Genomic DNA, 22,022 nt, shown 5'->3' with positions numbered 1-22,022 from the left:
TGAAACTAGAAAACTGGCTAGTTACAAGGAAAAAAAAAAAAACAAGCTAGAAGGCTTCCCTCAAACACAGAAGGGCTTGGGGGCTCAGAAGCCTACAAATAGTCTGTACCACTTAACAAGAAAGGCAGGAAATAAGCTTAATTTTTTTTTTCTATTTCCCAGATGCTCTCTTTGTACACAGTAGGAGTGCCTGAAATCAGAATATGATCTCACTGCACTCAGTTGAGTGAGCAAATGAGATGGGCCCAGAGGCAGGCTGAGGGGCGGGCAGTTTCAATGCCACTAAGACTGAAGAGCAGAATAACCAGTTAAAAATTCCTTCAACACTCCTTCATACACAGTTTAAATCAATTTAAATACTGTATTTTTTAAAAGAAAAAGTGCATAAAAAGGTACTTAAAATCTCTTATACGTCCAGTTGAATATAACCAAGTTCTTAGCTTGCCAAGCTGAAGTTTTAAAGCAGGAATTATTTCACATGCACCAGTTTAAATATGCAAGGACAGGAAATCACTGAATGTGGCTACCCCCACACCTGTAATTACTAGCAAATAACAAAATTCAGCCAACACTAGCTTTTAGTTCAAGTTACTGAAGAGCAGAATAACCAGTTAAAAATTCCTTCAACACTCCTTCATACACAGTTTAAATCAATTTAAATACTGTATTTTTAAAAGAAAAAGTGCATAAAAAGGTACTTAAATTCTCTTATACGTCCAGTTGAATATAACCAAGTTCTTAGCTTGCCAAGCTGAAGTTTTAAAGCAGGAATTATTTCACATGCACCAGTTTAAATATGCAAGGACAGGAAATCACTGAATGTGGCTACCCCCACACCTGTAATTACTAGCAAATAACAAAATTCAGCCAACACTAGCTTTTAGTTCAAGTTACTGAAGAGCAGAATAACCAGTTAAAAATTCCTTCAACACTCCTTCATACACAGTTTAAATCAATTTAAATACTGTATTTTTTAAAAGAAAAAGTGCATAAAAAGGTATCTGGATAATTGAACCGAGTACCAAAATATTTAGAAGTGGAAATAAACAGAAGACGAATAGTCCATTGTTGAAATAAGGCACAAAACTGACAGCGAGGTACGTCGTGGTCAGGGCCTAAGCAAGGAATGCAGTATGAATGAAAATCTTTATGAGGTATTTGCTTTCCACAAGAAATACAATTACTAACTTTTACTGACATCGGTTTAGAGCAAGAAAAAGTTTCCCCAATGGGATACTTAGCTTAGTTGAAGACTTCAGTTCTGAAACTCGAAAACGAAGTAGTGCCGACCGGCACTTGTGAACTGCTTCTGCTTCTGGCACAGCATGACAAGAAAGACTGAGGTAATGGCGTCGGCTGCTTGCTTTATACCCCTGACTACCTGACGTCATGGAAGATGAGACAGCAACCGACGCAGGACCCAAGACTTTGATAATCAGGCTGACTGAGAGCTACTGCAAGCAGATAACCAAATGTGATGACTGCAACAGTTAAACACGAAGAACATCATGCTCTATTGTCCTAATAGAAAGCAGGGAAAGGACTAGCTTTTTTACCTCTGCCCACTGGTTTGGAGGAAGATCCGGGAACCCTTTCGGGCTGGGAGAGTGTGGAAAGAAAATATGTATCCCTGGGACACTATGTTGAGAACTCCGCGATCGTTGGTAAAGGTAGCCCAGGTGCTTGCGTGGAAGGACATTTTTCCTACTACTGGCAAGTGTAGGTGGGCAGAGGGAGGGGGTGGAAGTGGAGAGTCATTGTGAGTTCTTACCATGAGGGGATGGCTTTGCACTCCCTGGTATAGAAATGGAGGAACTCCATTGTTTTAATCTCTGCATTCCCTCTGGCTGCTGTCTGGGGGTCTGCTTCCCCGGGGTCTGGGCTGAACTGAACTGGAGGGGGCAGGAAAGGACCAGTGCTTAGAGGGCAATGCCTACTGAACCTCGGTGGCTGGACCTGTAGGAAATCCTTAACTGTCTGCATAGATTTAGCTTTTTCTTCCATCTTTTTTAAGACCTCCTCTGCCTTGGTGCCAAATAAATTGTTTTTGTGCAAGCGTCCATCCAATAATTTAGATCTGACATGGTCTGGCAAGGGCTGTTCCTTAAACCAAACATGCCTTCTAAGGACAGAACCGGTGACTGCTGCCATGCAAGAAGCTCCTTGGGCGTCAAAACCACAGTGTAAGGTGTACTTAGTTACTTGACTTGCAGAGTACATTAATTCATGTAACTCTGTTTTCTGCACAAGCAGGAAAGGATGATACTTTCTGTTTGAGGAGTTCCATGGTATGCTGCTGAAATTTTAGCATATGGAACTGACAATTTAGTGCTCTGATAGCAAGAGTAGCAGATGTGTATACTTTTTTACCCCATCTGTCTAGTGCTCGGGAATCCCTATCTGAGGGGTGGGATTCTTAGCAGAAGTTGCTTTAATTCCTTCAGGCACTTGAGAAATAACCACAGGGTCAGCAGTAGGATTTTTGAAAATAAATTTGTGAGAGTCAGGGACTCTGTAATACCCGTCAGGTTTTCCGGGAGCAGGAGGGAGGGTGTCAGAAGTCAAAATAGATTCCAGGAAATCATCATCCACAACATCCAGGACAGGAGGAATGGCCAGGGGTCTGTGCTGGGGAAGACCTAAGAATTCTCTGAGTCTCTTTAGACCGACAGTAATCCTAACATTCCCACTGAAAATGTTCCCTTAAAGTATGATGGGTTTCCCCAAAGGAAAAGTCCTCAGGTGGAGAGGCTGAAAGAATGGATTCCTCTGCATCAAAATCCTCATAAGCAGAGAGGGGTTGCACATCTTCATATTCAGATGCATCAGTCATCAGACTCCCGTTCAGATAAAATTACTGGCGACAGATCTCAAATTACTGGCGACAGATCTCTTTCTTTTGGAAGGGGTAGCTTGGCTTCCCCTGATCAGCATTATAAGGTCTTCTGCCATTTTAAGCATTTGAGAATGAGGCAAGGAAGCAGGTGTCTGAGATTGGGTCGTAGGTTTCTTGGGAGTGGTTCATACCCCAGGAGTTAGAAACTCAGTAGTTTTCAACAGAACGGTAGACGCGAAAGTAGTAGTCTGTTTCTGTCGAGGATCAGTAGTGCAAAGTACTTCCTCGGAAGCCGGTGGCTGCTCAGTGGCTCAAGACCCATCCAAGGTAGAGAAAACCGCAGGATCCTTAGTCAAATTAGAGTTTTGCGGCATACCAGACTTCAAAAGGGCCTCGGTAGCAGCCTGCAAATCCACAGAAGTGGGCATCAGGGGCTGCAAAAGCACATCACTGACGACCGGACAAATGGCTACTAGCTTAACAGAAGCATTGGTAGTTTTGGACCTGTGCAGTCTGTCTCTGTCTTTATCCTTATGTTTTTTCAGAAGATCTGCTGTCGGATGACTTACCAAAGCCATACTGGAATTCAAGGACTGACATCGAAAATATCTAGCTACAATAAGGGCCTGACAACGTACAGTTTTGGCGATGAACAAGGCACAGAAGCGACAGGGCGGGATGTCATGGTCTGGACCTACGCAAGTGACACATTAAGAATGAAAGTCTTGGTGTGGTACTTGCTTTCCACAGGCGAGACAATTGTTAACTTTTTCTGACATCGGTTAGAGCAACAAAAAAGGATCCCCAACGAGGTACTTAGCTTTAGAAGACTTCAGCTTCAATACAGAAGACGAAACTCAGGTAGCGGCCGACCGGCACTCGTGCGAACTGGTTCTGCTTCGGGCTCCTTGGCAAAAAAGACTGATGTAATGGTGTCAGCTGCCTTACTTTATAGTACGGACGACCTGACATCAGTCCTGAAGTGACAGCAACTAATGCAGAAATACTTAGCCTCTGGTATTCGGTCTGGCCAAGGGCTAAACTGGCAGGGATAACCCAAATGTGATGACTGCAACAGTGAAACACGAAGAACATCCTAAACAACAAAACAGGAATATGAAGTTGACTCATTTTAATTATTCCTGAATATTTAATCATCAAAACTAACAGATTCTGAAAAGCAAAAATCTACCAGAAAAATGGCGAATACCACGGGAAGGAGAGGCAGCCAAACCAAAGATAACAATATTGAGTGAGACAGAAGATTCAGTAGCTGGAGGCAACTAGAAGAAGAAGAAAAAGAACTCATTAAAAACCTGAAGAGAAAGACACAAACACTACCAAACAATGTGAAAACAATAACAGTAACCTTGGGCCATTTACAGGCTTTGCTGTACTAGATACATAGCAACAGAAACAAAGTCTTTTGGTGGACAGCATTATGAGTATAGGGGATGAGACTAGTAGCCTGGGAAAGTTTTTAGATGCCCAGAACTCTAGATTTTGCTAGCTTTAGTCACATAAGCAGATGGCCTAGTTGCAACATATCATGCTGACAAAATACAAAAAAGTGATAAAAAGGTCAAGCACTGAACCATGAGAACTTGGAAGTTAGTAGGCTGGAATCTTAAAAAGTAGGTCAGATGTTGCCTACTTTCTTTGGTTATCACCACCTCAAAACCCACCCAAATTCTTCTGTTATCCAAGACTTAGTCTATCTAAAGGTCACATCTTCAAGGGAAGGGGTGACCAAGGACACTGCAACTCAGTCAGTATCAATACACTGATTCAATCTACCACTTATGGAAGTCAGCTCCTTAGAGATGCCACAGAAGAAATCTTTCTTCAAGCAATGTATCAGTGTGTGCATATGAAAGTCTAGATGAAAAGTATAATGTACATCTGTTGATGACCATCAAGGACTTAAGTTTAATGAACTGAAGAAAACAATGGCTTTGGCCCTGCACATCCTCCTACATTATCTGAAAATACTTCTCTAACACTGGAAGCCCAGGATCTGTGCCTGCTCAAAAAGTGATTCAAAAGTAGACAAACATATGCTTGAGGATGTCAGAAGCAATGCTTTATTATTTTTTTGTTTTGACCTTGTGTTTTATGAAAAATCAGGTATGAACTCTTTTATAGGTTCATAGGTAGGTACTAGGCTATCAGCCCACGGGCCTACGTAAGCTTAGCCAACAAGGTTCCCTGGCTTACGCCACCCAAGAAAGTTATTTACCTGTGCCACTGTCAAGCAGAGACACAGAAGTGACCCCCAGGGTGTATTTCCTATTTCCCATCCACTCATCAAGATTTTTCTTGAAGAGTGCTAATGCAGAACTTTGCTTGATATAGATGGGTAGCCTGTTCCAGAGTATGGGAAGTCTCTGGGACAGAAATCTATTCCTCCAGCATGTCCTGTTTATTGTGGTGACCAGGTTTAGGTCCCTACAGCTTGTAGCTCAGAGGGATTGGGATTTCTTTTTAAGTGTAGCATGTCCAACAGCTCTGGGTTTGACATAGCTTTATATGTTAGGCAGAGATCACCTTGGAGTAGGCGATATGCTACGGAGTAAAGCTGGAGTTTTTTCAGGTGGTCAGTGTAGGGAATTTGTTTAAGGCCAGTAATCCTCTTTGTGAGGTACTTCTGTGGCATTTCCAACTGCTGCAAATGTCTTGTGAGGTACATTCCAAAAGGGGCGTTGTACTCTATAATGGGTCTAATGAGTGTCGAGTAGAGGTGAACAATGACCTCTTTTTTCCTGGTTGAGAACATTTTATGATGAGGTGTGCCACGTACAAGGACTTCCTGACTACTGTGGCAATGTGACTATCAAAGGAGAGACTACTGTCCACCTGGGTCCCAAGGTCTCTTATCACACATTATGTGTTAAGTAGATTGCTGCCTATGTGGTAGTCCATGGGTACAGAGAGTTTTTACCAAAGGGGATAACACTGCACTTTTTGGCATTGAGCTTGAGGCAATGACTCAAGCCAAACCAGGCATCTGTCTCAGCAAGACCCTTCTGTAGGATGTCCACATCATTTGGGGACTTGACTATGGCTCCTAATTTGCAGTCATCTGCGAACTTAGTTAGCCAGAGGCCTTCTGTGTTAGCCTGTACTTCAGAGAAGTAGATACCAAACAGGAGAGGTCCCAGGACGGAACCCTGTGGTACTCCACTTGTCACTGCTTTGAGGTCAGATTTTGAGTCTGCAACTTTTACAGTGTGGGTTCTGTTAGTGAGCCAGTTGGCAACCCATCTTGTGACATAGGGATTTATAACTAGTTTAGTGAGTTTAGCTATAATTCCAGAATGGGGGATGGTGTCGAAAGCCTTGTCGAGGTCAAAATAGGCTGTGTGAACCACCTTACCCTCATCTACGGCTTTGGTGACTGCCTCAAAGAAGTCAATCAGGTTCAGGAGGCATGATCTGCCTTTCACAAACCCAAACTGGGTGGGATCCAGAGTTTGGAGGTTACCAATGTCTTTGTTTATGAGTTCCATGATGATACGTTCCATGGCCTTGCAGACCAGGCTTGTCAGGTTAATAGGTTGATAGTTCCCAGGATCAGTGGTGGCTCCCCCTTTGTGGAGTGGGATAACTGTTGCCATGTACCATTCAGTGGACACAAAACCTGATGCGAGGCTATTACTGAACATGGTGCTTAAGTGGGGAGCCAGTTCGTTCTGAAGTTCACGTAAAACGCAGCCTGGGATGTTGTCTGGCCTTATGGATGCTGTGTTTTTGGCTTTAGAGAGTGCAGCTTTTACCTGCGTAGTTGTGATTACAGGGACTCTGCATTCTTCCTGTACAGATATGGGCCCTTTAGGGGGTGGGGGGGGGGTAGCAATGAACCTGTCAGGATGTTGGCAATATCAGCTGGTTCTGTAATTTTTCTGCTTTTGTGCTGTAACTTGGAGCAGATCTGGGTGTTGCCATCGAGATTCTTGACATAGCTATAGAATGCTTTGTGGTTGTCCTTAGAATTAGTGGTGATTTTGTTTTCATAGCTAGCTTTGGAGGATCTTATAAGGGATTTCAGCTTCTTACTGAGGCTGACCAGGGAGCTCCTCCACTCATGGGATTTTACTCTTTTGCAACAGTTTCTTCCTTCTGTCGTACAGTTTGTTTATGGCAGGGAACCACCAGATTGGCTTCCTTTTTTTGGAGGATAGCGTCTTGGTTCTGTTTGGGATAGCACGATCCATGTGCTCATGTAAGTGCTTATAGAGTGCATTTGTGTAGGATTCAGCAGTTGTAACTGTATTGTCTATCTGCATGGGAGTCATGAAGTTCACCACTTCTGTCTTAAAAAGCATGAAGCTGGCTTTGGAGAAATTTTTTACCATGGTTTCCTTAATGGGGGGTGGGGGCGGGATGTAGATATCAAGGGTGATTAACTTATGGTCTAGATAGGACCAACGAGGAGTTGACTTCAGGTGTGGAACACCGGTCACTCATGTTGGCAATGACTACGTCTAGGATATTGTTGCCCCTGGTGGGGGTGTGGATAAGTTGATCCAGGGCATTGGAGTTTATGAATTCCAGAAAGCGTTGAGTTAAGGAGTTGGTACACGAGTAATTTTCCCAGTTAATGGTGGGGTAGTTGAAGTCGCCCATTACTAAGGTGTATGGTTGGACCCTAATATTTTCCAGTACATCAAGAAAAGAGGATTGGGAATCCTGGGGCATGGTGGGGATCTGTAGCAAGCTACAATTTGGATTGCAGTTTTGCCCAGAGTTAGTTGCAGTTGGATAACCTCGGATGCATTATGCTGAGCAACTAGCCTGGAGGTGTGGCTATCCTTAATGAATATGGACACACCTCTGCATTTGGTGTTTTGGTCCAGGTTACATGGCCGAAAAGTGTGGTATGAGTTATAGCCTGGTAGTGCAGGGGTGCTCTCTGGAGCCTTGAACCAGGTCTCAGTCACTGCACAGATATCGATGTTCTCCATTTTAAGGAGTGCCTCGAGTGAGTGCATTTTGAGATTTAGACTTCTAGCACTGAGTGGCATTACCCTCAGCTTTTGCTTGCCTGTTCCTGTTACGGTGGTGAATTTATTTGAACCTTGCCTAAAAAAGGCACTATAGGGGCGGCAAGAGCCTTAGCCAGTAGCCGGAATCCCGGGGGGCGACAGGTGCAGGCCATCTGTGGCAAAGCATCGTGGTCTGTCGACCATGTCATCCCAAGCAGACAGATACTGGATCCCCTTAGAATTACACCAGAAGCTTAGCCAATTGTTGAAGTCAATCATTTTGTACTTGTACTGCGGTATCATTCTGAGCGATGGCAGAATGCTACTCAGGGCTATGGTCATATCTGCCTGGGCTACAAGATCAGAGAGCTCTTCCATGTCTCTTTTCATGTAGTCCAGGGAGGTACGTCTCAGGTCATTCACACCAACATGGACAATGTCAGAGTCATATTTGCACTTGTTGTGGAGTGACCTGTGTGCATGGGTTATGTGGTGGATCCTGGCACCCGACAGGCAGCTGACAGTAACCTTCTCCTTGTTTAGCCTGGTGAGCGGGACGTCAGTGTGCCTGACTATAGAGTCACCTATGACTAATGTGTTGGGTACGTTGTTTTGCCTTATTGGCTGTGGTTGAGTGGCACACTGAGTTTGTGGGCTGTGTGTCATTTGGGTTGTGTTGGGGGATGGAGGTTGCTTGCGTTTCACAGGTTCACAGAGGTCTCCGTTGCTTAGACATATTATTATTGAGAGCCTCCGCAAATGTTTTTGTGTTACTGTGTGTGGATTTTGGTGGTGTAGATTTAGTGAGACTGTGGTGAGTGTGGTGTTGTGCAAATGTTTACTTTCTCCTCATGACGGTCAAGTTCAGTGTTGGCTGGAGAGAGCTTTACCTCCAGTTTGGCTGGTTAAGTGCATCTCTCACAGGTTGTAGTGTTGGGTGGTAGAAGGAGAGGGTTGTCTGTGTACATAAGGCAATTTCTACATTGCCTCAAGATGCCCAGATTCAACAGACAGACAGGAGAGAAAGTACAGTTTTGTACCTACCATAAATGTAGATGTCCGATAGATATGCAACTGCAGTCATAACATATGGGTTGTCCTGCCTCAGGCAGCCCTCGGTCGGCCGGATTCCAAAGTCTGGGTCCGACGTCGGCTGATGTCGCATTTCTCTCCGTCAGAGCGGCTGGAGTACATAAGCATCAGCCGACGCCATTTTCTTCAGTGTTTCTTGCCCCAGATGCCAGGTGCCCTCCAAGGAAGGCTGTAATCAAATTGGAAGACAAAAACAGGATTCCAGACAAATAAATGAGCAATAAAACAAATACACCATAACAGATATCCCCAGCTAAGAGAAACAGGGATAGGAGTGGACCCTAGGCATAGAGGGGTATGGAGGGAGGGAAATCCGACTGCAGTTGCATATCTATCGGACATCTACATTTATGGTAGGTACAAAACTGTACTATGTCCTTCAAGAATGCAACTGCAGTCATAACATATGGGTAGAATACCATAGCTTAGCTGGGGGAGGAGGAATGCTCTAGGAAAAAGATGGTGTGGCAATCAAACCCTGCAGGACTGCCAAGCAAAGCCTGCTCTGGATCTGGAGTATAGAGGGAGATTGTAGTGTTTGGAGAATGTATGCATGGAGCTCCATGTAGCAGCTTCTAGAATGTCCTTAGTAGACACCCCTCTTAAGAATGCTGTAGAGGTGGCTGTAGCTCTGGTGGAATGTGGTCTGACATTGGCTGGAACAGTCTTTCCATTAAAGGAATAACAGAATCTGATGCAATGTCCAATCCATTTTGAAATAGTCTGTTTTGAAATTGCTTTTCCTTGGACTGCAGGGGCGTAAGCTACAAAAAGTTGTTCAGACTTCCTACTGGCCTTGGTTCTGTCCAGGTAGTATCGAAGTTGTCTGTGAATGTCCAAGGTATGTAACAGTCTTTCCCCCTTATTCTCAGGATTGGGGAAGAAAGCAGGCAGATGAATAGCTTGATTTAAAGAAACCCTAGATAACACCTTTGGCATAAAAGTAGGGTTGGTCCTTAATGAAACCCTGTTTCTGTGAAAAATTATGAACAGTGGTATTGCCATTAGGGCCTGTAGTTCCGAAACCCTTCTTGCTGAGGTAATTGCCAACAGGAAAGCTGTCTTCCATGAGAGAAATTGCAAGTCAACTGAAGCTACTGGCTCAAATGGAGGTAGAGTCAGTTTTTCTAGGACAAAATTGAGGTCCCAGGCTGGCACTGGGGCCTTTCTTGGTGGCTTAATGTTCTTGATTCCCCTGAGGAATTGCCTTAGCAAAGGGTGTGAAAAGACAGGAGGATCAGTGTTATATCTAGCTGAAATAGCTGATGCATGTATCTTTATGGAAGAATATGAGAGGCCGTTCTTTAGCATATCTGCCAAATATTCCAAGATGAGTGGGATGTTCAACAATGATGCATCATGTCCCTTGCTGGTATTCCAAATGCTGAATCTCTTCCATTTTGCTAAGTAAACCTTTCTGGTGGATGGTCTTCGAGCCTCTGTTAGTATCCGCTGAACTTCCTTGGAGAGAGATAGGTTGAGGTTATTTATGGGATCTCCCAGGCTGTTAGCTGCAGTGTCTGAAGGTTTGGATGCACTGTTTTGAAATTGTGTTGAGTCAAAAGTAGAGGCCATTGGGGAAGGGCCCACTTCCTGGTGTGACATATGCTCCGCAGTAGTGGATACCAGTGTTGTCTTGGCCAGTCCGGAGCTATTATGATTCCCTTGGGTCTCTCAGCTTTGATCTTTAGTAATACTGAGGTCATCAGTGGCAGAGGTGGGAATGCATAGATTGTTAGGAAGTTCCAGTTGAATGAGACGGCATCTATTTTCCAAGCTTGTGGATGGTATGTCCTTGTGCAGAATTTTTGTAGATTATGGTTGAGGTGAGAGGCAAATAGATCTACTTCTGGCCTGCCCCATGTCGAAGTGAGTTGTGTGAAGATCTTCGGATGTAACCTCCACTCGTGTGGATCTGTGAAATTCCTGCTTAGGCTGTCCGCCAACACATTGTCTTTGCCTGGAACAAACTGGGATTGTAACTGGATGTTTAGGCTCAGTGATTTTTCCCAAAGATGCATTGTCAGTCTGCAAAGGGGGTAAGAGTGGGTGCCCCCTTGCTTGTTTATATACCACATCACAGTGGTGTTGTCTGTCCGTATCAGTAAATGGCCTTGCTGAAGTTGGTGTTGAAAGGCCTCGATGGCATGCATTACTGCCAGCATTTCCTTTTGGTTTATATGCAGATGTGTTTCCTTTGGAGACCATTGTCCTTGTATACACCTGCCTTCCATCCAAGGTCTGAGGCGTCTGTGGTAATGGTCTGTGTTATCTGTGGTTTTTTGAATGACATACCTGTGCTTGCCTGGCTCACCGAGGCCCACCATAGGAATTCCTTTTGTAGGCATGGAATGAGCGGTATGGTTGTCTCCAAGCTGTTGCTGTGCTGAGACCAAATGCTTTTTAGGTACCATTGAAGCTTTCTCATGTGTAGTCTTGCTAATGGAACCAGGAGAATGCAGGATGCCATGTAACCCAGGGCCTGTAGGAATCTCCTTGCAGTCATCTGGGTAAGTTTTGCTAAACCTCTGAAGTAATGAGTTAGCTTCTCTTGCTTGTCTTCTGTCAGGTAAGCCATTTGAGAGGCTGTGTCTAATTTGGCTCCTAAGAAGATTATTTGCTGGGATGGCTGCAGTCTTGACTTTTGGAAGTTGACTGTGCATCCCAGAGCTTGAAGCAATCGTATGACATAGTCCAAGTTTTTTGTCAACATCAATTTGTCGTCCACTTGTATGAGACAGTCGTCCAGGTACGGGTAAATTTGTATCCCCTGGAGCCTGCAATGAGCAATTACTGAAGTCAGGCATTTTGTGAGTACTCTGGGTGCAGTAGATAAGCCAAATGGCAATGCTGAGAATTGATAATGCTCTGGCCCTGCAAGAAATCTGAGGTATCTTCTGCAGCTGTGTCTGATAGGGACATGCAGGTATGCCTCCTTGAGGTCCAGAGTAATCAGCCAAGACCCCTTGCCCAGCATGGGAAGGAGTTGCTGTAGTCAGCATTTTGAACTTTGGTACTATGAGAAAGGTGTTTAATGTGGACAAATCCAGTATTGGTCTCCATTGAGATTTTTTTCTTGGAACAAGGAACAGTCTTGAGTAAAACCCCTGGCCTTGTTCTTGCTGTGGAACTCTTTCTATTGCTTTCATCCGAGTCAGCAGAGAGATTTGCTTGATAGCCTCTGTCCTCTGGTTTTGTGGTAGGTTTGGCATGCCTTGTTTTCTTGGCAAGGTATGAAAATGGAACCTGTAACCTCGGTCTATAATGTCCAAAATCCATTTGTCCTTTGTCAGTCTGTGCCAATTTTCTGCAAACAGAGATAATTTCCCGCCCAAGGGAGCTTCTATTTGTTCCCTGGTAGGCAGAAGTAGAAGAAAGTCATTGAGATTGTGGCTGTGGGGCAGGTGAAACCCCTGCATCACTTCTTTGGTTTCCTGGCTGCCATTGTCATCCCCTGTAAGGACCTCTATATTGTCCTCTTCCTCGGCCACGTCTGTTTTTACCCCTTTGAAACTTTTCTGGATTAGGAAAGGACCAGTTTTTTGAAGGCCAATTCCTACTGAATCTGGGGGGGTTGAACCTGGAGGAAATCTTTCACCATCTGAACTGATTTTGCTTTTTCCTCGATGGACTTTAACACATCCTTAGCATTAGCACCAAAAAGCTTGTTCTTTTCCAAAGGTGCATCCAGAAGTTTTGCCTTTACATGATCTGGTAGAGGTTGATCTTTTAACCATGCATGTCTACGAATGACTGCCCCTGTCATAGCTGCCCTACATGAAGCTTCCAGTGCATCATATCCACACTGCAGGAAGTGATTGCTTACTTGCTGAGAGTTATGTACAGCTTCCTGCAAAGACTTCCTGTCTAAAGGATCAGGAGAGGTCAATGTTTTCTGTAAATCTTCTAACAGGAAATCCTGATATTGTAACATATGAAAAAGGCAATTCAAAGCTCTCATAGATAAGGTAGTGGATGTGTAAACCTTTTTGCCCCATCTCTCTAATGACCTAGCTTCCCTGTTGGAGGGCAATGGATTTTTAGAGGTGGAAGCTGAAACTCCTTTAGGCCCCTGTGAAATAGTTTCCAAATCAGCAGTATGGGCCCTGAATAACTGGGAATGTGTTTCTGGGACCCTGTAATACCGGTCTGGCTTGGCTGGTGCAGGAGGAAGAGAGTCAGGGGTAACACTTGAGTCAGAATATAAATCATCCAAAACATCAAGTACAGGAGGAATAGCTAAGGGCCTATGCTGGGGCTTCTTAAGGAAAGTCCGAAGGCGTTTTCTGGAATCAGAATATTCCTGGCCTTGCCACTTGAAATGTTCCCTCATGGTATGCAGAACTTCCCCAAAAGAAATATCCTCAGGAGGGGAGGCCAAGGGGATGGAATCCTCTGCATCCGAGTCCTCATAGGTCTGGAAGAGCTCTTCCTGGCCATCAGAGTGGACAGAGTCCTCAGAGTCTTCATCTGACGGAATAGGGTCAGAGGGTTCAACCCGGGGCCTTTTATCAGAAGGAGGCTGGGATCCTCTCTCAGGATGGGCCTGAGAACCTCTAATCATAGAAATTAAGTCAGCAGCCATAGTCATAATTTGTGTCTCTGGAGTAGGCTGAGGTAAGGTTTTAGTAGTAAGATGCTTAGTTTTGCTGGCTGCCTTAGCCCTAGTGTAGGCCTTAATAGACATGGCCATAGGAGGCCTGGCAGCTCCACGTGCAGGAGTGACCTTGTCTACAGCAATGGTCTCGGGCATTTCCTCAGTTTCGGTATCCAGAGGAAAATCAATAACTGGCGGAGTGATATCCGGAATCGGAGTCGTCGGTAATGCTGTGTCTTCGGTTCGGAGCGGTGGAGAGACCGTCTCAGAGGGAACCAGAGCACTCGAGGTAGGTTTTGGCGTGGAGTCGGTGGTAGACGCGGGCCGAGGATGTCGGTCCCGGTCTTTTCGTTTCTTGGGAGTTTGCGATGTCGGAAGTTCTGACGGCATTGTGTAAGCAAATTTTTCGCCGAAAAAATCTTCAGCGAACTCCGCCCGGCGCCTGAGAGTGCGCTTGTTGAAGCGAGCACAGGCTACACAGGCCGAGACGTCGTGGTCTGGGCTCAGGCAAGGTAGACAGTAAGAGTGGAAATCCTTATGAGGTATTTGTTTACCACAAGAAAGACAATTGTTAACTTTTTCAGTAATTTCTGACATCGGCTGAGGCAAGAAAAGGTCCCCAACGGGGTACTTAGCTTTTTTGATGACTTCGGAATCGAAGAATACAGGAGCTGACCGACCGGCACTTGCGAACTGCTTCTGCTTCGGGCACCGCGCGGCAAGAAAGACTGAAGAAAATGGCGTCGGCTGATGCTTATGTACTCCAGCCGCTCTGACGTCGGAGAGAAATGCGACATCAGCCGACGTCGGACCCAGACTTTGGAATCTGGCCGACCGAGGGCTGCCTGAGGCAGGACAACCCATATGTTATGACTGCAGTTGCATTCTTGAAGGACATCACTGGGAGCTGACCCTTGGACATGCCTGAATAAAAAACTATTTTCCTCTAGATAAGTGAGGAAAGTAAGTACAACAGTTGTTTTTCTCTAAGCAAGTGAGAAAAGTAAGTACAAAAACTATTTTCCTCTAGGTAATGAAGAAGACTGAGTGCTGTAGTAATTAGTAGCTTATTTAGTGCTTACAAGTTCTGAACAAGTGCTGAGCACGAAAAAGCAAATTTAAGTGCTAAAACTAAAAATCTGTATCTGCACTAAACGAGTTACAGGACAGAAACAAGTGCAAGCAGGCTTTCAAATCAGAAAGTTGAGAGAGATGTAAGAGATTGCCCAAATGGCTAATAAATATAATTTCTGGGCCATAACCACTCCTTATGTGGTAGACAGGTTACCTAGTGCCTACCACTCACACTGATACGCTAGAAGGCTTCCCCTCCAACACAGAAAGGCTTGGGGGGCTCAGAAGCTTACATACAATATTGGATACAGCAAATCTGTATCTGGAAAGTACAGTTGTGTACACTTACCATAAACGTAGATGTTTGAGTGTATTCGCTGTTGCAGTCATTACATTTGGGTAATCCTGGTGGCAGGTTGCCCTCAGTCGGCCTGAATTCCAAAGTCCTGGGTCCAGAGTCGGTTGCTATCACCCCTTCCCTGACGTCAGGGGTATAAAAGAAGCAGCCGACGCCATTTTAATCAGTTTTACATGTATAATTACATGCACCAATATAAACTTAACCTTCATCAACAAGCAAATACACCACATAGGTTGTATAAATCAGAGAAGGAAATATAGGTTCCATTAGAAGAAAAGGGGGATGGTGGGTGGGTAGCCTGGACTGCAACAGTGAATACACTCGAACATTTACATTTATGGTAAGTGTACACAACTGTACTATGTTCTTCGTGTTTCACTGTTGCAGTCATTACATTTGGGTAAAGTCCAAAAGCTAAGGTTGGGAGGCTGGAGCTAAACAGCATTAGGACCTATGAGGCTCAGCAGAACTGCAGTGGCAAAGCCTGCCCTGGATTTAGAGTAGAATGGCAGATGATAGTGCTTTGTGAAGGTGCGCACTGAACAAGTAGCAGCCTCTAAAATGTCCTTGGTAGGTCCTCCTCTGAGAAAGGCTGCTGAAGTGGCTGCAGCTCTGATTGAGTGTGGCCTAATGCCCTTAGGTACTGGCTTGCCATGGTGTACATAGCAGAAAAAGATGCAGTGGCCTATCCATTTTGAAATAGTCTGCTTTGAGATAGCCTTTCCTTGTGATCCTGCAGCATATGCCACTAGTAATTGCTCTGTCTTTCTGAAAACTTTGGTTCTGTCCAAGCAGAATCTAAGCTGTCTGTGTACGTCCAAAGAAGGCAGAATTCTCTCCCCCTTGTACTGTGGATTTGGATAAAAAGTTGGCAAGTGAAGGGTTTTGTTGACAGCCACTCTGGACACCACCTTAGGCATAAGTGCTGGGTATGCCCTCAGAGACCCCCTGTCTGGATAAAAAATGATAAAAGGTTCCACAGCCATGAGTGCCTGTGGCTCTGAAACTCGTGTTGCAGAAGTTATTGCTAGGAGCAGAGCTGTTTTCCAAGATAAAAACTTTATATCAGCAGTAGCAGCTGGCTCAAAAGGAGGCAGGGTGAGTTCTTCCAAGACATAGTTGAGGTCCCATGCAGGCATTGGTGATCTCCTTAGAGGCCTTAAATTTTTGGCTCCTCTGAGGTACTGCTTTAATAAGGGATGAGAAAAGATTGGTGGCTCTACAGTGTAATGATCCGAAATGGCAGAGGCATGAATTTTAAAAGATGAAAAAGATAGGCCTTTGTCCAGCATCTCAGTTAAGTATTACAAAATCTGAGCAATATTTGGCACAGCTGTATCAATTCCTTGTGCCTGGTTCCAAGCACAGAATCTCTTCCATTTTCCAGCGTAAGATTTTCTAGTACTAGGCCTTCTGGCTTCCAAAATGACATCCATCACAGCTTTACTGAGAGGTGTGTTTTGTATGACTACATTATTCGCCATGCTACCAGGTTTAAAGTCCTGAGTTGACTGTGCAGATCTGACTGTTTTGCTGGGACAGTAGATGAGGTATCTGAGGTAAGGTCCAAGCTGGACATTGAGACAAGCTCCTTAGTATTGGATACCAGTACTGGCGGGGCCAGTCTGGCACAATCAGTATCATCTTTGGCTTCTCCTGTCTGACCTTTAGGAGTACCTTGGGGAGGAGAGGCAGTGGGGGAAATGCATATACTGATAGATTTTTCCAGCTGAAAGATAGGGCGTCCACTTTCCACGCTTGTCTGTGATAAATCCTTGTGCAGAATTTTTTTAGTTGATAGTTGTGAGGGGAGGCAAATAGATCTATGTCCGGGCATCCCCATTTCCTTGTTATGCTGAAGACTTGTGGATCCAGGTGCCACTCATGGAGATCTATGAGGTTTCTGCTTAGTTCATCTGCCAGAGTATTTTTCCTTCCTGGCAGGAATTGTTCCTACAGATGTACTTGGTAAGTCAATGAGTCAATGCTGTGTCCCACAAAGTCATGGCTAGTCTGTAAAAGGGGTAAGAATGTGTGCCCCCCTGCTTGTTTATATACCACATGACCGTGGTGTTGTCCGTCTTTATCAGTAGTTGTCCTGGATGAAGTAGGTCCTTGAAGGCTGTCAGAGCATTCTGAATTGCTAGCATCTCTTTTTGATTTTTATGTAGATGCATTTGGTTTGAGGTCCATGTGCCCTGAATGCATCTTCCTGCCATGTGGGCCCCCCAGGCATAATCTGATGCATCCGTTGTTAGTGTCTGCCTGGCTGTGGGTAATGTGAATGGCTGTCCCTTGTTTTAGTGCAAGCCTTTGCCCACCATCGAAACTCCTGTTGCAGGCAGGGAATGAGAGTAACCATAGTTTCCAGGCTGTGGCAATGTTGAGTCCAAAAACTCTTCTGCAAACTCCGACCGACGTCTAAGAGTCTGTCGGTTGAAGGAGGCACAGGCTAAACAGGCGGATACGTCGTGGTCTGGGCCTAAGCAAGGAAGGCAGTAGGAATGGAAATCCTTATGAGGTATTTGTTTCCCACAAGTTAAACAATTATTTACTTTGTCTGACATCGGCTGAGGCAAGAAAGAGTCCCCAACGGGGTACTTAGCTTTTTACAAGTCTTCGGTAGCTGAATCTCTGGATCTGACCGACCGGCACTTGCGAACAGCTTCTGCTTCGGGCACCGCGCGGCAAGAAAGACGGAGGAAAATGGCGTCGGCTGATGCCTTTATACCCCAGCAGCTGTGACGTCGGGGAAGATGCGACATCAGCAGAGGCCAGACCCAGACTTTGGAATCCGGCCGACCGAAGGGCTGCCTGAGGCAGGACAACCCATATGTTATGACTGCAGATGCATCCTTGAAGGACATCCATAGTTTCCAGGCTGTGGCAATGTTGAGTCCAAACACTTTTTAGGTACCACTGAAGTTTCCTCATATGCAGTCTTCCATATGGAATTAATAGAATGCAGGATGCCATGAAGCCCAAAGCCTGCAGATTTTTTTTTGCAGATAATTGGGCCTTTGTTGCCAACATTTTGAAATAGGTAGTCAGTTGCCTTTGTCTGGCGTGAGATAAGCCATCTGGGCAGTTGTATTTAAGCTTGCACCCAGGAATATTATCTTTTGAGAGGGTACTAGTTTTGATTTCTTTTTGTTGACTGTGTACCCTAGGCATGTTAGAAGTCTTTTCACAAATGCCAGATGCTGTAGAAGAATGTCCTTGTCCTCTGCTTGAATTAGACAGTCGTCCAAGTAAGGATATATTTGTATTCCTCTTTGTCTGCAGAATGCAATTACTGGTGCCATGCACTTTGTAAAGACCCAGGGCGCAGTAGATAAGGGCAGTAGTGCAGAGAATTGGTAATGCATTGAGCCAGCCTTGAATCTGAAGTATCTTCTGCATATTTGTCTGATTGGGACATGCAGGTATGCCTCTTTTAGGTCTAAAGCATGGGCAGAAGCTGCTGCAAAGTCAACATCTTGAATTTTGGTATAACCAGGAATGTGTTCAGAAGAGAGAGGTCCAGTAATGGCCTCCAGGCCTTGTCCTTTCTGGGTACCAAGAACAGTCTGAGTAAAATCCTTGTCCATGCTCTTGCTCTGGTACTTGCTGAATGGCGCCCATGTCCATGAGGGATGAGACTTGTTTTTGTGCCTCTACTCATTGATTTTTTGGCAGATCTGGCCAGCCGTTTGGCCTTTGTCAGTGCATGGAAATGGAACTTGTAGCCTTGTGACACGATATTTAGGACCCACTTGTCCTGGGTTATAATGTGCCAATTTTGAGAAAAAAGTGCTAATTTTCCCCCTAAGGGTGCTGCCAGGAAGTAAGTGTTTGGTGCAGGCAGGGGGAAGTCATTGGGACTGTTTCCTGCATGGTTGTGATTTGTCTTTTCCAATTTGGGAGGTAGAAGCACCCCATTGCTTTGACCAGTATGAACCTTGTGCCTGGGATCTGCCTCTAGGGCATCTGGATCTGCTCCTTTGAGGTCTGTCTGACACAGGAAAGGACCAATTCTTTGTCGGCCAGTGTCTACTAAACCTAGGTGGCTGTACTTGTAAAAAAATCTTTGACCGTTTGCATAGATTTAGCTTTGTCCTCCATTTTCTTTAACACCTCTTCTGCCTTAACACCAAACAAAGTATCATGCTGTAAAGGTGCATTGAATAATTTAACTTTAACATGATCAGGCAGATTTTGTTCCTTTAACCAAGCATGCCTCCTAATTACAGAACCTGTAACTGCAGCCCTGCAGGAGGCCTCTAAAGAATCAAAACCACATTGCAAAGTATGCTTTCCAACTTGTTCAGCTGCATGCAATAAATCCTGCATTTTCTTTTTTTCTGCACATTCAGAGTTTAACATTTTCTGTTTAAGCAATGCCATGACATGCTGTTGATATTTGGGCATATGAAACTGACAGTTTAAGGCCCTTATAACCAAGGTAGCAGATGTGTAAACCTTTTTTCCCCATCTATCCAGTGACCTAGAATCTCTGTCAGAGGGGGTAGGGTTTTTTGCAGGGGAAGCCTTAACTCCTTTAGGACCCTGAGAAATAGTTTCTGGGTCTGCAGCAGGGTTTTTAAAAAGGAATTTATGAGAGTCAGGAACCCTGTAATATCTGTCAGGCTTAACAGGAGCTGGAGGTAAGGAGTCAGGAGTTAGACTAGACACTAAAACACATCGTCTACAATGTCTAACACAGGGGGATAGCTAGTGGCTTGTGTTGAGGTAGTAAAAGTAAATCCCTGAGCCTCTTTTTAGATTCTGAAAAATCTTGGCTCTCCCAGTGGAAATGCTCCCTCATGGTATGTAAGGTTTCCCCAAAAGAATAGTCCTCTGCAGGAGAAGCTTAAGGTATAGATTCTTCAGCATGAGAATCCTCATAGGGGGAAGAGAATATTCCTGATCAGAAGAGGAATCAGAAGAAATGGAAACCTGATCTGAAGATTCATAGTCAGTCTCTTGCCTAGGCCTCTTATCGGGAGGGGGATGGGAACTCCTGATCAAGGTAATCAAGTCTTCGGCCATTTTGAGTATCTGTTTTTTGGACATAAAGGCCTGACCACGTGGCTCTTGAGTTTGTTTCTTTGCTTTAGAAGGTGCTTTAGTCTTTGCCTTTGAAGCTGTAGTTGGTTTGATGTAAAGATGTTTAGGTCTGAGTACACCCTCAGAAGCCGGTGCCTGCTCAGCGGCTCCGGACCCATCTGAAGGGATAATATCCGAGGGTCCAATACCTTGAGTTTCCAGCGGCATGGCCGACTCCACTTGGGAGTCGGTAGCGGCCTGCGACTCTAAAGTAGCGGGAGTCAGGGGCTGCGAAAGCACCTCACTGAGAACCTGCGACTGGCTTAGGAGAAGCTTCATTGGTTTTGGGCCTCGGATGTCTCTCTCTCTCTCCTTTTCTTTGCATTTTTTGTGAACTCCGGTAGTCTGACGGCTATCCGACGACATTTCAGGATAATTAAACCGGTGTCCAAAATAGTTTAAAGCAAAATCATACAGACGCTTAATAGTGCGGTTGTTAAATCTAGCACAAAACCTACAACCAGAAAAGCTGTGATCAGGGCCTAGGCAAGGAATACAATAAGAATGAAAATCCTTATGAGGTATTTGCTTTCCACAATTAATACAATTATTTACTTTTTCTGACATCGGTCTGGAGCAAGAAAAAGTTTCCCCAATGGGGTAATTAGCTTTATTGAAGACTTCGAATCTGAAACTCAAAAATCTCAGGAGTCGGCCAACCGGCACTTGTGAACTACTTCTGCTTCGGGCACCGCACGGCAAGAAAGACTAAAGAAAATGGTGTTGGCTGCTTCTTTTATACCCATGACGACCTGACGTCAGGGAAGGGGCGACAGCAGCCGACGCAGGACCCAGGACTTTGGAATTCGGGCAGCCTGCCAGCAGGATTACCCAAATGTAATGACTGCAACAGTGAAACATGAAGAACATCACTAGTTACAGGAAAGGTAGGAAACAGGCTTACGGTGGTTTTTTTTTTTTTTTTACAGAAAAGTAGCATAAACAGTAGTAAAAACAATTCACATGCAGTGCAAGCTGGCACACTTGAGTATGTAGCAATATTAGACCAAACACTGTTTACAAAATGCAATTAAATTAAAAAAGACTAAAAGCAAGTGCAGAAAGAGTTTATTCGGTAGAATGTGGTAAAGAGATGGGACGGGGGGGGGGGTCCCAGATCAAATCTACAGTGAGGCAGGCAACTGCAAAAGCCACCAAATTTAAACTACAAGCCAAAAATAGAGAGGGTGGGTGGGACAAAACAGTTTCAACAGAGATCTAAGCCACAACTCACAGTACAACTCTAAAACCAAAAAATATACTCAGCTCTGTATATTTGCAGATAAATTCGAAAGCAGTCTCTCAGAACACGAAGACAACAGTTTCAACAGAGATCTAAGCAACAGTTAAACTCTATAACAAAAAAATATACTCAGCTCTGTATATCTGCAGACAGTCTGGAAGGCAGTCTCTCAGAACACAGGTTCCAGCAATTAAATGCAGGCTGTTACTAGCGGGTCAAATTTTATGCAAGTGATCCTTGAGTTAGATAACACACAAGCTGTAAAAACCAGTTATACCAACTGAAGACACGGCAGAAAATAGGGGGGGACAGTTTCAAGAGAGATCTACGCAACAACTAACAGTACAAACTGTAAAACCAAAAAAATATACTCAGCTCTGTATATTTGCAGATAAATTCAAAATCAATCTCTCAGAACAGGGAGACAACAGCTTCAACAAAGATCTAAGCAACAATTGCCTTTGTTGGGACATCTTATTAGTTCTGAAGAGGACAGTACTTCAAAACTGACACCTAAACACAGTCTTGAGCTCATCAAGGAAATTCACTTTTCTCTTGCAAGCAGCTGGTATGCTTTTTCACCACAGTGAGTACAGCTTTCCCCAAAACCAAACAATGCCTTCACAAGTGCATTATCAATGGAATCAAAGGCAGAAAGCTCTCTTCTTCCATACTATTTTAATGTGCTTTCTTCAGGTTTACCAGCCAACTTAAAAAAAAAAAAACCTTGGTTCTAAGTTTCAAAA

The 22,022-nt window shown here is 44.5% G+C and overlaps 1 protein-coding gene across 5 annotated transcripts in view; it reads right to left on the bottom strand.

The window, feature by feature from the left end:
* RAVER1 (ribonucleoprotein, PTB binding 1) overlaps positions 1–22,022 on the bottom strand; it is a 2,969,353-nt gene that overhangs the window by 2,378,382 nt on the left and 568,949 nt on the right. The window lies entirely within an intron of this gene.

This window comes from Protopterus annectens, chromosome 9.part0 (genome assembly GCF_019279795.1).
Source record: "Protopterus annectens isolate FY-2018-M chromosome 9.part0, PAN1.0, whole genome shotgun sequence".
NCBI lineage: Eukaryota > Metazoa > Chordata > Ceratodontiformes > Protopteridae > Protopterus > Protopterus annectens.
This window is presented reverse-complemented; position numbering and strand designations above follow the sequence as displayed.